Here is a 12,656-nt window from a genome sequence, read left to right as displayed (position 1 = left end):
GTGGTCTGCCGTCATGAGTGCAAATGTGGGGAAGCACTGAATGCAGGCTGTGGCCATGTGAGCAGGGAATTCTGGAACCTCGGGCATGCAAAATGAGATGGGTGGGCTCCAAATGAGGATACTTCTTTGGTCCCACTGGAAACAGGAACAGGGAAATCCTGAAAAAAAAAAGAAAGAAAGAAAAGAAGAAAGAAGGAAAGAAAGAAAGAAAGAAAGAAAGAAAGAAAGAAAGAAAGAAAGAAAGAAAAGAAAAAGAAAGAAAGAAAGAAGAAAAAGAAAGAAAGAAGAAAAGAAAGAAAGAAAGAAAGAAAGAAAGAAAGAAAGAAAGAAAGAAAGAAAGAAAGAAAGAAAGAAAGAAAAGGAAGCAGGGAAGCAGGAAACTAAGACTGTCTGGTCACCAGAAGAGCTTGGTCAGGAAGGACTGGTTATAGTCACTGCTACCTCTGCTATTGTTGCTAGATTAGGATTCAATGTCCAGGGAAAGGTCTTCTGATTGGACACTCTTGGGTCTCCTGACAGCTCCTAAATGAACTAGATAGCAGATGGAAGAAATATGATGCTACCATAGTTGGAGGGAGATACTAGAAAACGTTCTTCTGTCAAGACAATATACAATGGAAGAAGAATCCTCCACATGAATATAAGAATGCCACCGAAAAGGGGAATGGATGCTGGGGAATTACCTAGAAAGTAGATCATTTATCTATAAAATTACTTACACAGCAGAAGGGCACAGCTGCAGCTTTTCTCAGATTAATTAGGTTACAGGAAATTCTATAGTCTAAAAATTTGTGCCCTCCCAAATTCATATGTTGAAATCCTAACCCCAAGATGCTACAATTATGAGGTGAGGCCCTTTGGAGTTTCTTAAGTCATGCAAATGGAGTCCTCATGACTGAGATTAGTGTCTTATAGAAGATAGCCAGAGACATCTCCTGCCCCCTTTTGCCACGTGAGGACATAGAGAGAGTGCTAGCAAAGAACCAGGAAGAGGACCCTCACTGAAGGTGACTATACTGGTGCCTAGATCTTGGACTTCTCAGCCTCTTGAACTGTGAACAATATATTTCTAAGCTACTCATGCTGTGGTATTTTGATATAGTAGCCTGAATAGACTAAGGCAGTGCAGAAGATAAATGGAGATAGGAAGATAAGTTAGGAAAGCTCTTTACCTTGGATTAAGTAAGTATTCATGGTTACTTCTGAGACCAGTAGTTATTTAGGACAATGGCCCTCACATTCCATGTGGGACTGGGACTCTAGGTAGTTCTTTACAATACTCTGTGTATTATGGAATGACTGTCTTGCTCATCTAGTTGGACCATAGGTGATGGTGGGTAAAGTAGCTTTCTGCTTGCCTCCAGCCAAGAAATACATTTAGAGACACAGAGGCAGACAGACAGTTTTATGTATGGAAGAACTACCCACGGATATAAGAAAGAACATCAGACCCCACCATGTCTGGGAGCACTTGTCTATGAAGGATTCAGTAGGTCCTTCTGAGAATAGACCTGTCTGTCACAGAGAGGGAGAGAGGGAGAGAGAGAGGGAGAATATATATGCTGAGGGGACCTAGAACACATAACTGCAATGAAAGAATTTATGTGTCAGACTCCTTTCACATCAACTGATCTCAACACGTATGTGAATAAATGTAGGGAAATGGGAGGCAGAAGAACATTTAATTTCATACCTTAACCTGAGAGTATAATGCCTAGCATCTTGTTAAGTACTTCTGAAAATCAAAACAGAAGATCTCTGGGGTTAGGAATTATAAATTTTCTCCTTCATGATCCATTATTTCAAAAGCTATAACTCTAGGGTGTCAATGCCTCTGCTTCTGGGTTGAATAAAGCATGGACTCTAGTACAGGTTTTCTCCTTTGAAGGTTGAAGCAATGATGATGTCATGTGCCTTACTAATCTCTTCTATTTTCTCATTTTTCCTTTGTCATTCCACCCAAGGCTTCTCTCTTTTTCCTTCCAGCTTTTCTCTTTCTCCAATTTAGTTCCTTTCTCAGACTTTGCTCATTTTGTCAATAGGGTAATTATTGTCTTTTTCAGAATTGATACCAGGTTGACATAATCAATGCCTCCATTTTCCTCACATCTAATCAGTCACAATACCTGTCAGTCCTGTCAATGTTGTCCATGTGACATCTCCAGCATGCCTACCATTCATCTATTTCCTGCTATCATCATATGGCATCCACATCCTTATCTATATTATGAAGTTAATTGTCTTCCTTTTTTGAATTTCTCTCAATTCACTCAAGTCTGTACCTATACTATATTTAGATTAATATGATGTTATTAAACACTATTTTAGAACTGCCAAGGAATTTCTCAGTCTTAAGTATAAATTATAAATTCCTGAACTTGGCATTCAAGGCTCTCACTCTATCAGCTACCTACTTTCTTTTCTTCTTGCCTTCTATAGCATTAGGAGCTACACTAGTCCGCTAAGTGTTCCTGAAAATCTTGGGCACATTTTTACCTAATTATCTTTGTTTCTGCTATTCAACCTGCTTGAAATTCTCTCCCCAACCTTAGTGCATTCTTTAAAGATGGTCTTGACCTTTGCCTCGGAATATTTTCTTATTGCCCAATTTAGAGTATTTTCTTCTCTGATAACCCATTTGAACTTAGTCTCTACTGTTCTCTCATTTTAATTTTTTAAAAATACTTTATTTATTTATTCATAAGAGACACACAGAGAGAGGCAGAGACATAGGCAGAGGGAGAATCAGGCTCCCCAAAAGGAGCCTAATGCAGGGCTCAATCCCAGAACCCCGGGATCACACCCTGAGCCGAAGGCAGATGCTCACTACTGAGCCACCCAGGCATCCCTCTCTCATTTTAATTTAATCCTTTCTAGCTGTAGTGTTATTTCTCTATTAATAGAAATACCATGTCTTCCATCTAGGTTGTATATTCCTTGAGTATATAACCTTTCTTTTATATTTTTTTGAGCTGAATCTCTAACACAACAATTAATAAAAAGAATAACACCAACAATCATTAGGTGCTTACTACATGCCTGACACTGGGCGAAGAGTTTTATGTTTATGATCTCACTTGACTCCTTACATCATCGAATGAGTTAGACACTGTTAATTTTTCCCCTTCACACATAAGGAAGCTAACTAAAGCTTAGAGAAGGAAAGTCACTTGTCTGAGGTAACAAAACTAGGAAGTTGTAATGTCAGCTTTTGAACCTGGATCTTTCCTGAAGCAGAGCCTAAACTCATGAACCCTTACTTTTCATTTAGTGTGTGTGCTACATTTGAAGAAATTTCTAGGGCCAACAAAATACAAAATGTTGTTTTTGTAAGTTACCCATTCATATGATAACTACAAATAGCTAAAAGTAGTTCAAAGTAGCCTCTCCAAAAGGGTGACTTCTTATGGAAGGACACAACATTCAGAAATCCAAGTACTGCCAGGTTCCATGCAGGATTAAGGATGGCTGCCAATTCCTTTCTACTCTTTTCATTGAGAGGTCAAGTCTAATTCTTCACCTCTTGAAATTAAACTGGACTTAGTGAATTGCTTTAGAATTAACAAATAGATTTGGGGCATAAGAGAATGTAGTGGTAGTTTCCAGCAGGGACCTTAATGGATTTGCAGCTTTCACTTCCTCTCCTGGGATACTTTCTGGGGGGGAATTCTGAGCCACTCTGAAATAAGCCTGACTAGTCTGAGACTGCTGTGTTGCAGAGGTCACCTGGGGATGGTCAGGTTGGCAGTTTCAGCTGAGCCCAGACTTCCTGCCAACTTCACCAAGACACCACATATATGAGTGGAGCCATCATGGGCACTTTAGACCCGTCGTCTGCCAGCTGAAGTAACTTCAGTCAATGGCATATAAAGAAGGAGACCCACCCACCTTAGCTCTGCCCTAGTTCCTAACCCCCAAATTATTAGGTATACTAAAATCATTGTTGTTTAAGGCCCAAAGTTTTGAGTTAATCTGCACAGCAAGTGGTAACTGGAGTAACTAGAATCAGGGATTGCTAAGCATAAACTGTTCTATGGACCTATAGGACCTTCCATCCCTTTTCCTTGCTAAGTGCCTGTGTCATTCTCCCTTTCTGTGGAATGACTTCCTGTTTTCTTGTGCATATAGCAGGAACCAATCATAGCATAGTTTCCTAGTTTATACAAGAGATAAACTAGTTCAAGAGACCATGGAAAGTGAATAGTACCTCTTGCTTTAATTCTAAATTTTCATAGGAGAGGTTTTTAAAATGGGCTCAGTTTGAGTTGGTTTCCAACCCCTGCTACAGTAAGCTATAGCTAAGGAGAGGGCTCATATAATGCAAATACGGCTTCCAGCATCCACAACAATATGTGTGTGGTGAGGGATGAAACAATTCTCTAAAATCCTCAGTTATGCTTCACTTAAAAGTCCACCTTCCTTAGTTCTGGATCCTCAAATGACTCCCCTCTCTGCTTCTAGCCTATGAGGTGTATCAAACTCTTAAAATGTCTCACATGCTCATTAGAACAATATTGATCTCTTGAGTGGCCTCCATTACTCACTGTCCTCCAGTAGTTCTTTGGGAAGTGTAGGATATTGGCATCTAGATGCAGTCAGCCTTCTCTCCTCTTCTTTCCTTCCCTCAGTTAAATATTCTTCCTGGGAGTAGTGATTGGGATGCTGGTCCAGAGGAAGAGTATCAGGGTGGTTAGGAAGGAGTCTAAAGTATTTATACATTTCATAATATAATATTGTCCAAATATTAGTCATTCATTTCTACATTTTGGATTTGGAGCCATTCACATCTACTATTGATACTAATATTTACTTTATATTTTTAAAAATAAAATCCTCTATTTATTATTATATATGTATTGATTTGAAAGGTAACTATTAATGAACACAGGGTATTGCATGTAAGTGATGAATCACTAAGTTCAATACCTGAAACTAATATTACACTGTATATTAACTAACTGGAATTTAAATAAAAACTTGGACAATAAAGTAAAAGATAACTATTAGGACTTCTAGGTTCTGAATCAACCTGTACTTGTTTTACTAACAAGTAGAACACTGACCAGACTGAAAAGTCATCAATCTTCTTGGATTCATTTGAGAGGTGAGGACATAGGGTAAACTGCTGCCCCTGAGATTGGAGAGACAGGTGAATACAAGGAGTCACAGATTACCAGAGCAGAGACTCATGAGTGGAAACTGCCTTGGAAACCAGTAACAGGGTAGGGAAACCTGAACTGCAATTGACAAATTGCTGGAGGCTCAATGTGGCCAACTGTGCAAGTTAAAAACAAGGGACTAAGTCATGGTAGAAGGCACCCTTTTGTGGGTTTTACCTCCTGAAGCTCTACCATGTTCTCACAGTAAATATGAGAGAAAAATCCCCTCAAAATTCCCACAGGAGAGGAATGCCTGGGTGGCTCAGAGGTTGAGCATCTGCCCTTGGCTCAGGGCATGATCCTGGAGTCCTAGGATTGAGTCCCACAACAGGCTTCCTGCATGGAGCCTGCTTCTCCCTCTGTCCTATGTCTCTGTCTCTCTCTCTCTCTGTCTGTCTCATGAACAAATCAATAAATAAAATCTTAAAAAAAAAAAAAGAGAGATTCCCACAGGAGAAGGGGAGAAGGAATCAAATACACTAGAGTACTCCATTATTAACAAGGTTCTCATCCTCAGAAGAAACAAGTCAATCCAGAGCCTAATCTGCTTAAGTATTATCAGAACCCACCTGACCTAGGGAAAAGGAAAGGGAAATAACCAACTCTAGTCAGCTCTACTTATGTAGGATAAAGGAAATACTCAATACCTATCCACGCTAGTGATCCATGTGTGAGGAGGGAAATACCAGCTTCAGCTCATGGTAGTTTTCCTGTCCTACCTAAGAGAGGAGAACAAATGAAAAACTTATGTGAAGTTCAGTCCAGAAGCATAGGCTTACTAAAAGACTATAACCTATTCATAGGACTGTAAAACACTTTCCTCTCACACAAAAGCCCTATTTATAGTACCTTCTTTTACCTGGCACATCATATCTGACTATCAAGAAAATGTTACAAGGCATACTAAAAGGCAAAAAACACAGTTTGAAAAGCATAGCAAATATCAGAACTAGTTATGGCAGGGATATTGAAATTATTAGACTAGGAAGTTAAATGCTACAATATAGTAAGGCTTTGCTAAGGTAGAAACTATGCAAGAACAGATGGGAAATGTAAGCAGAAAAATGAAAATCCTAAGAAGGAAAAAGAACTGCTAGAGAACAAAAACACTAACAAAAATGAGGACTTCCTTTGATGAGCTTACTGGTAGACTGGACATATCCAAGGAAAGAATCTCTGAGCTTGAGAGATTTTTTTACTGTTACCTCAAAAAATGAAAAAGCAAAGGGAATCAAGACTGGAAAACAAAAACAAAAGCAGAGTATCCAAGGACTGTGTGAGAACTGCAAAAGTTGTAACATTTGCATAATAGAAATACTAGAAGGAGGAGAGAGAAGGAACAGAAGAACTCTTTGAAACAATAACAGAATTTTGCCCAAATTAATGTCGTCCAGCAAACCACAGGAAGCATAGAGAACACTGAACAATATAAATACCAAAAAACAACAAAAACAAAAGAAAACATCAAAAAGAGTATACAAAGCCATATCATTTTCAAACTGCAGAAAATCAAAGACGAACAATCCTGAAAGAAGCCAAAGGAGGAAAAAAACTCACCTTATTTATAAAGAAACAAAGAATTATATTCAACTTCTCAGAAACTAGGCAAAAAATAAGAGAGTGGAGTGGAATATTTGAAATGTTAAGGGGGGGGAAAAAACCATCAATCCAAAATGCTGTACCTTGTAAAAGTATCCTTCAAAGGTGAAGGAGAAATAAAGAATTTCTCAAACAAACACAAATTGAAGGGATTCATTGCTAGTGTATCTGCCTTGCAGAAATGTTATAAGAAGTCCTATGCAGAGAAGTAAAATGATATAGGTCAGAAACTTGGATGTACATAAAGGAAAGGATCAAAGAATAAAGGTGAAGATAAAACACTTATTTTTCCTTTTCTTAATTATATATACATAAAAACATATAGATTGATATATATTAATTGATATATATACATAAACATATATATGCATATGTATAAGAGAATGAATGACAGCAATGATGCAAGGGATGAAAGGGGAGAATTAGATTTTTTTTTTTAATTGGAATGTACCCATACTACCTGTGGAATGTAACAGTGTTATCTGAAAGTGGAATTGAATTAGTTGTAAATGTATATGACAAACTCTAGGGCAACCACCACCTAATTTCTTAGGAAGGTGTAATGAATGCATTAAGAAAAGAATGGGCGGTGCGTTGGGCGTCCTGCGACTGTCTCTTGCTTCAACAGTGTTTGGCCGGAACAGACCCAGGGACGCCCCTTCTACCAGCCAACGGCCTCCCTCCAACCTTTTTTCCAGTCGCAACCTTCGGAGCCATCTTCCCGGCCATCTTCTGCCACCTGCAGCGAACACCCAAGTTTGAATTGAGTTCCTTGTCGGGGATCAACCATGAGCTCCCACATTGGTCAGAGTCACTCTACCGAGGTGGAGGCCGCCGTCAGCCGCCTGGTGGACGTGCATCTGCGGGCCTCCTACACCTTCCTCTCTCTGGGCTTCTGTTTCCACCGCGCCGATGGGGCTCTGGAGGGTGTGGGCCACTTCGTCCGCGAGTTGGCTGAGCATTGAAGATGCAAAACCCGCCGGCGGCCGCCCGGCTTGCAGGACGTGCAGAAGCCGTCCCAAGACGAGGGCGGGAACGCCCTGGACGCCGTGGAAGCAGCCCTGCTTCTGGAGAAGAGCCCGGACCAGGCCCTTCTGGATCTGCATGCCCTGGGGTCTGCCCGCGCGGATCCCTGTCTCTGTGACTTCCTGGAGAACCACTTCCTACATGAGGAGGTGAAACTCATCAAGAAGATGGGAGGCCACCCCCCAGCCTGGGCTGGGCGAGTAACTTTTCGAATGGCTCATTCTCAAGCACGACTAGGAGACCAGCAGCCTTTGAGGGGGTCCTCTGGCAACACCCCCGCCCCCCCCGCCCCGTGCCATAGCTTGTGCCTGAACTTTTTCTGTTTTTTTGTTTTGTTTTGTTTTGTTTTGTTTTCAAGAATGTTTTTTTAAAATAATATTTATTTTTTTATTAGTGTTCAATTTGCCAACATACAGAATAACACCCAGTGCTCATGCCCGTCACCCAGTCACCACCACCCCCCGCCCTCCTCCCCTTCCACCACCCCTAGTTCGTTTCCCAGAGTTAGGAGTCTTCATGTTCTGTCTCCCTTTCTGATATTCCCTACCCATTTCTTCTCCCTTCCCTTCTATTCTCTTCCCCTGCAGCCACTAGGCAGCTTTTTAACCATCCTGGAGCCCTTTCCCAAAACGTGGATCAAATGGAGACAATAAAGCTTTTTGAAGAAAAAAGAAAAAAGAAAAAAGAAAAAAGAAAAGAAAAGAAAAAAAAGAGAATGGAGTCATGGAAATACTCAAAATCACAAAAGGTAGCAAAAGCAGCTCTAAGAGGGATGTTTTTAGCAATTCAGGCTTATATAGAGAAACAAGAAAAATCTCCATCTAACCTTACACCTGAAAGAATTAGAAATAGAACAAACAAAGCCCAAAGTTGTAAGGAAGAAATTAATAAAGATTGAAGAAAAATTAAGTGAGAAACTAAAAATAATAGAAAGAAATCAATGAAAACAAAAGTAAAATGAATAAACCTTTAGCCAGACTCCTTAAGAAAAAAAAGAGACTCAAAATCAGAAATGAAGGAGAAATAACAACCCACACCACATAAATACAAAAAAAAAAAAAAAATCAGAGAATACTATGAAAAATTTATTCCAACAAACTGGGAAACCTAGAAAAAAATGGATAAATTCCTAGAAACATAAATCTTCCAAAACAGAATGAAGAAGGAGCAGAAAATTTGCACAGACCGATTGCTAGTAACAAAATTGAATTGGTAATAAAAAACTTCCAAAAAACTTAAGTATATAACCAGATGATTTCACAAATGAGCTTTACCAAACATTTAGAGAAGAGTTAATACCATATTTTCTTTATCCTTTGAACAAGATGATATATGGAACTGTTAATATATTGCACACCTGAAACTAATATAACATTGTATGTTAGTTAACTAGAATTAAAATAAAAACTTAAGAAAATAATAGTTAATACCTAGTTTTCTTAAAACTATAAAACACTAGAAGAGGAAGAAATACTTCTGAATTTATTCTATGAGGCCTGCATTATCCTGATACCAAAACCAGACAAAACACTACAAACAGAAAAGCTACAGACCAAAACTCCTCATGGATATAGATGCAAAAATCCTCAACAAAAATATTAGCAAATCAAATTCAACAATACACTAAAAGGATTGTTTACCATGATTAAGTGGGGTGTATTTCAAGGATGCAAGGATGATTCAATATTCACAAATCAGTGTGATACATCACATTAACAAGAGGAAGGATATCAAATGATTACCTCAATATACATAGAAAAAGTATTTGGCAAAGTACAGAATTTGTTCATGATAAAAACTATCAATAAAATGGATTTAGTGGGAATATATCTCAATATAGTAAAGCTATATATGAAAAACCCACAGCTATCAAATTACTCGATGGTGAAAACTGAAAGCTTTTTTTCTATAAGATCAGGAACAAGATAGGATGCTCAACCTCAACACTTTCATTCAAGACTAGAATTCCTGGCTATCACAATCAGACAGGAAAAAGAAATATAAGTCATCCAAATTGGTAAAGAAGCATAACTGCCCTTATTTACAGATGACATGTGACATATATAAAACCCTAAAGGCTGTACCAAAAAAACCCAAGAAACAAAAAACCCTAAAGAGTATACAAAAAGCTATTAGAATAAATGATTTAAGTTGCAGGATGCAAAATTAATATTCAAAAATCTGTTTCTATACACTAATAACAAAATAGTGGAAAGAGAAATTAAGAAAACAATTCCATTTAGAATCGCACCAAAAAGAACAAAATAACTAAAAATAAATTTAACCAAGAAGATGAAAAGCCTATACTTTGAAAACTATAAGACGTTGATAAAAGAAATTGAAGATAACAGAAACAAATGCAAAGATACAGCATGCTCCCAAATTGGATGAAATTGTTAAAATGTCCACTCTGCCTAAAGCAATTTACAAACTCAATGTAATTCCTATCAAAATACAATTTTCTTTTTTTTAAAAAGAACTAGAACAAACAATCTTAAAATTTGCATGGAACTGTAAAAGGTGTCAAATAGCTGAAGCAATCTTGAGGAAGAATGAAGCTGCAGGTATCACAATCCCAGATATCAAGCTATACCACAGAGCTATAGTATTCAAAACAGTAAATTTCCGACACAAAAATAGACATACAGATCAATGGAACAGGATAGGGAACCCCAAAGTAGACCTGTGTTTATATGATCAATTAATCTACAGAAAAGGAAGCAAGAATATACAGACCATCTTTTCAAAAAATACTGCTGGGAAAACTAGACAGCTCTATGCAAAAGAATGAAACTGGACCACTTTCTTAATCCCTCCCCACCACCACAAAAATAGTCTTAAAATGGATTAAGGGCATAAATGGATAATCTGAAGTCATAAAACTTCTAAAAGAAAACATAGGGAGTAAACTCTTGGGCATCAGCAACGTATTTATGGATATGCCTCCTCAGGCAAGGTAAACAAAAGCAAAAAAAGAAAAATAGCTATTGAGGCTATACCAAAATAGCAAGCTTTTGCACAGCAAAAAATGTGAACAAGATGAAAAAGCAAATGGGAGAAGATACTTGCAAATGACATATTTGAAAAGGGGTTGATATCCAAAATATATATAAAGAGCTTATACAACTCAACACCTAAAGGGAAAAAGAAAGCTAAATAATCCAATTTAAAAATGGGCAGAATAGATGTTTTTCCAAAGAAGACACACGGGTGGCCAATAGATACATGAAAAGATGCTCAGCACAACTAGTTATCAAGGAACTGTGAATCAAAACTATAATGAGTTATTACCTCACATCTGTCAGAATGGCTAGTATAGAAAAGTTAAATAACAAGCAGTGGTGAGGATGTGGAGAAAAGGAAATCGTCGTGCACTGTTGGTAGGAATGTAAATTGGTGCACCACTGTGAAAAACAATATGAAGATTTCTCAAAATATTAAAAATAGAAATACCATGCAGTCCAGTAATTCTATTACTGCGTATTTATCCAAAGGAAAACAAAAACACTAATTAGAAAAGATATACACACCCCTATGTTTATTGCATCATTATTTACAATAGCCAAGTTATGAAAGCAGTCTAAATATCCATCAATAGGTGAACAGATAAAGATGTGGTGTGGTGTGGTGTTTGTGTGTATACACACATATATGCATATGTATACACACATATGCATATGTATATATATGTATATATGTGTGTGTATATACAGGAAAATTAATCAGCCATAAAAAGAATGGGATCCCTGGGTGGCGCAGCGGTTTGGTGCCTGCATTTGGCCCAGGGCGCGATCCCGGAGACCCGGGATCCAATCCCACATCGGGCTTCCGGTGCATGGAGCCTGCTTCTCCCTCCGCCTGTGTCTCTGCCTCTCTCTCTCTCTCTCTCTCTGTGACTATCATAAATAAATAAAAATTAAAAAAAAAGACTTTATTTATAAAAAAAAAAAAAGAATGGTATCTTGCTATTTGCAACAAAATGGATGGACCTAGAGAGTATTATGCAAAGTTAAATAAGTCAGACAAAGAAATAAAAATACTGTATGCAGAATATAAAAAGCAAAACAAAAGGACAAAGAAAAAAAAAGACCCATAAATATACACAACTGGTGGTTGCCAGAGGGAATGGGGTAGGGAGAGGGGTGAAATGGGTGAAGGGAAATGGGAAATACAGGCTTCCAGATATGGAATGAATTAGTCACAGAAATGAAAAGTACAGCATAGGGAATGTAGTCAGTTGGTATTTTAATAGCAATGTATGGTGACAGATGGTAGCTACACTTGTGGCTAGCATAACATAATATAAAAAGTTATTGAATCACTATGTTGTATGTCTGAAATTCATGCAATATTGATGTCATTCACTTTAGAAAGTAAAAAAAAAGATTACAAAAATCAAGGAAGAAAAATTACAAAAACACTTTTTTTGAAAATGAGAAATTTGCTCATTGTGAAATCATACAAAAGATGAGAATAATTTCTGGGAGAGATGATTATTTTGACCAAAAAGTCAAATGTTGTTTAAAGTATGTTCTATTTTAATTTCTGCTGACATTCCCATGTGAGATTACATTGTGCTGAAAAATTAGTGGATGGTTTTTCCACTGGAACAAAATAATTCCAAGCCAAGGGTTGGTTTCTGGTTAAAAATAAAGAGGGAAATACCTAGTTGAAATAAAATGTCCAGTTTAACAAGAAATTATGAGGTATATAAAGAAATAAAAATGTATGAGCCATACTCAGGAAAAAAGCAGTCAATACAGTCATGGAAAATATGTTTCCAGACACATTTTAGGAATAGGAACATGGTTAGCAAAGACTTCATAGCAGTTATTACAAATATATTTGAAGAACTAAAGGAAAACATTTTTA

The 12,656-nt window shown here is 37.7% G+C and overlaps 1 long non-coding RNA gene and 1 pseudogene across 3 annotated transcripts in view; one reads left to right on the top strand and one right to left on the bottom strand.

Moving 5' to 3' along the window:
- The window catches only part of LOC102156270, a 55,436-nt gene extending 49,557 nt beyond the window's left edge, over nucleotides 1-5,879 (bottom strand). For all 3 annotated transcript variants that reach the window (XR_005358301.1, XR_005358304.1, XR_005358307.1), the window contains exons 1-2: nucleotides 5,807-5,879; nucleotides 4,545-4,662 (exon numbers count right to left, since the gene is read on the bottom strand). This is a non-coding gene — a long non-coding RNA (uncharacterized LOC102156270). The remainder of the gene's footprint in view (nucleotides 1-4,544; nucleotides 4,663-5,806) is intronic.
- A 1,667-nt stretch (nucleotides 5,880-7,546) lies between these two features.
- LOC479306 lies at nucleotides 7,547-8,021 on the top strand (annotated as a pseudogene).
- The last annotated feature ends 4,635 nt before the right edge of the window (nucleotides 8,022-12,656 follow it).

This window comes from Canis lupus, chromosome 4 (assembly GCF_011100685.1).
Source record: "Canis lupus familiaris isolate Mischka breed German Shepherd chromosome 4, alternate assembly UU_Cfam_GSD_1.0, whole genome shotgun sequence".
Lineage (NCBI taxonomy): Eukaryota > Metazoa > Chordata > Mammalia > Carnivora > Canidae > Canis > Canis lupus.
This window is presented reverse-complemented; position numbering and strand designations above follow the sequence as displayed.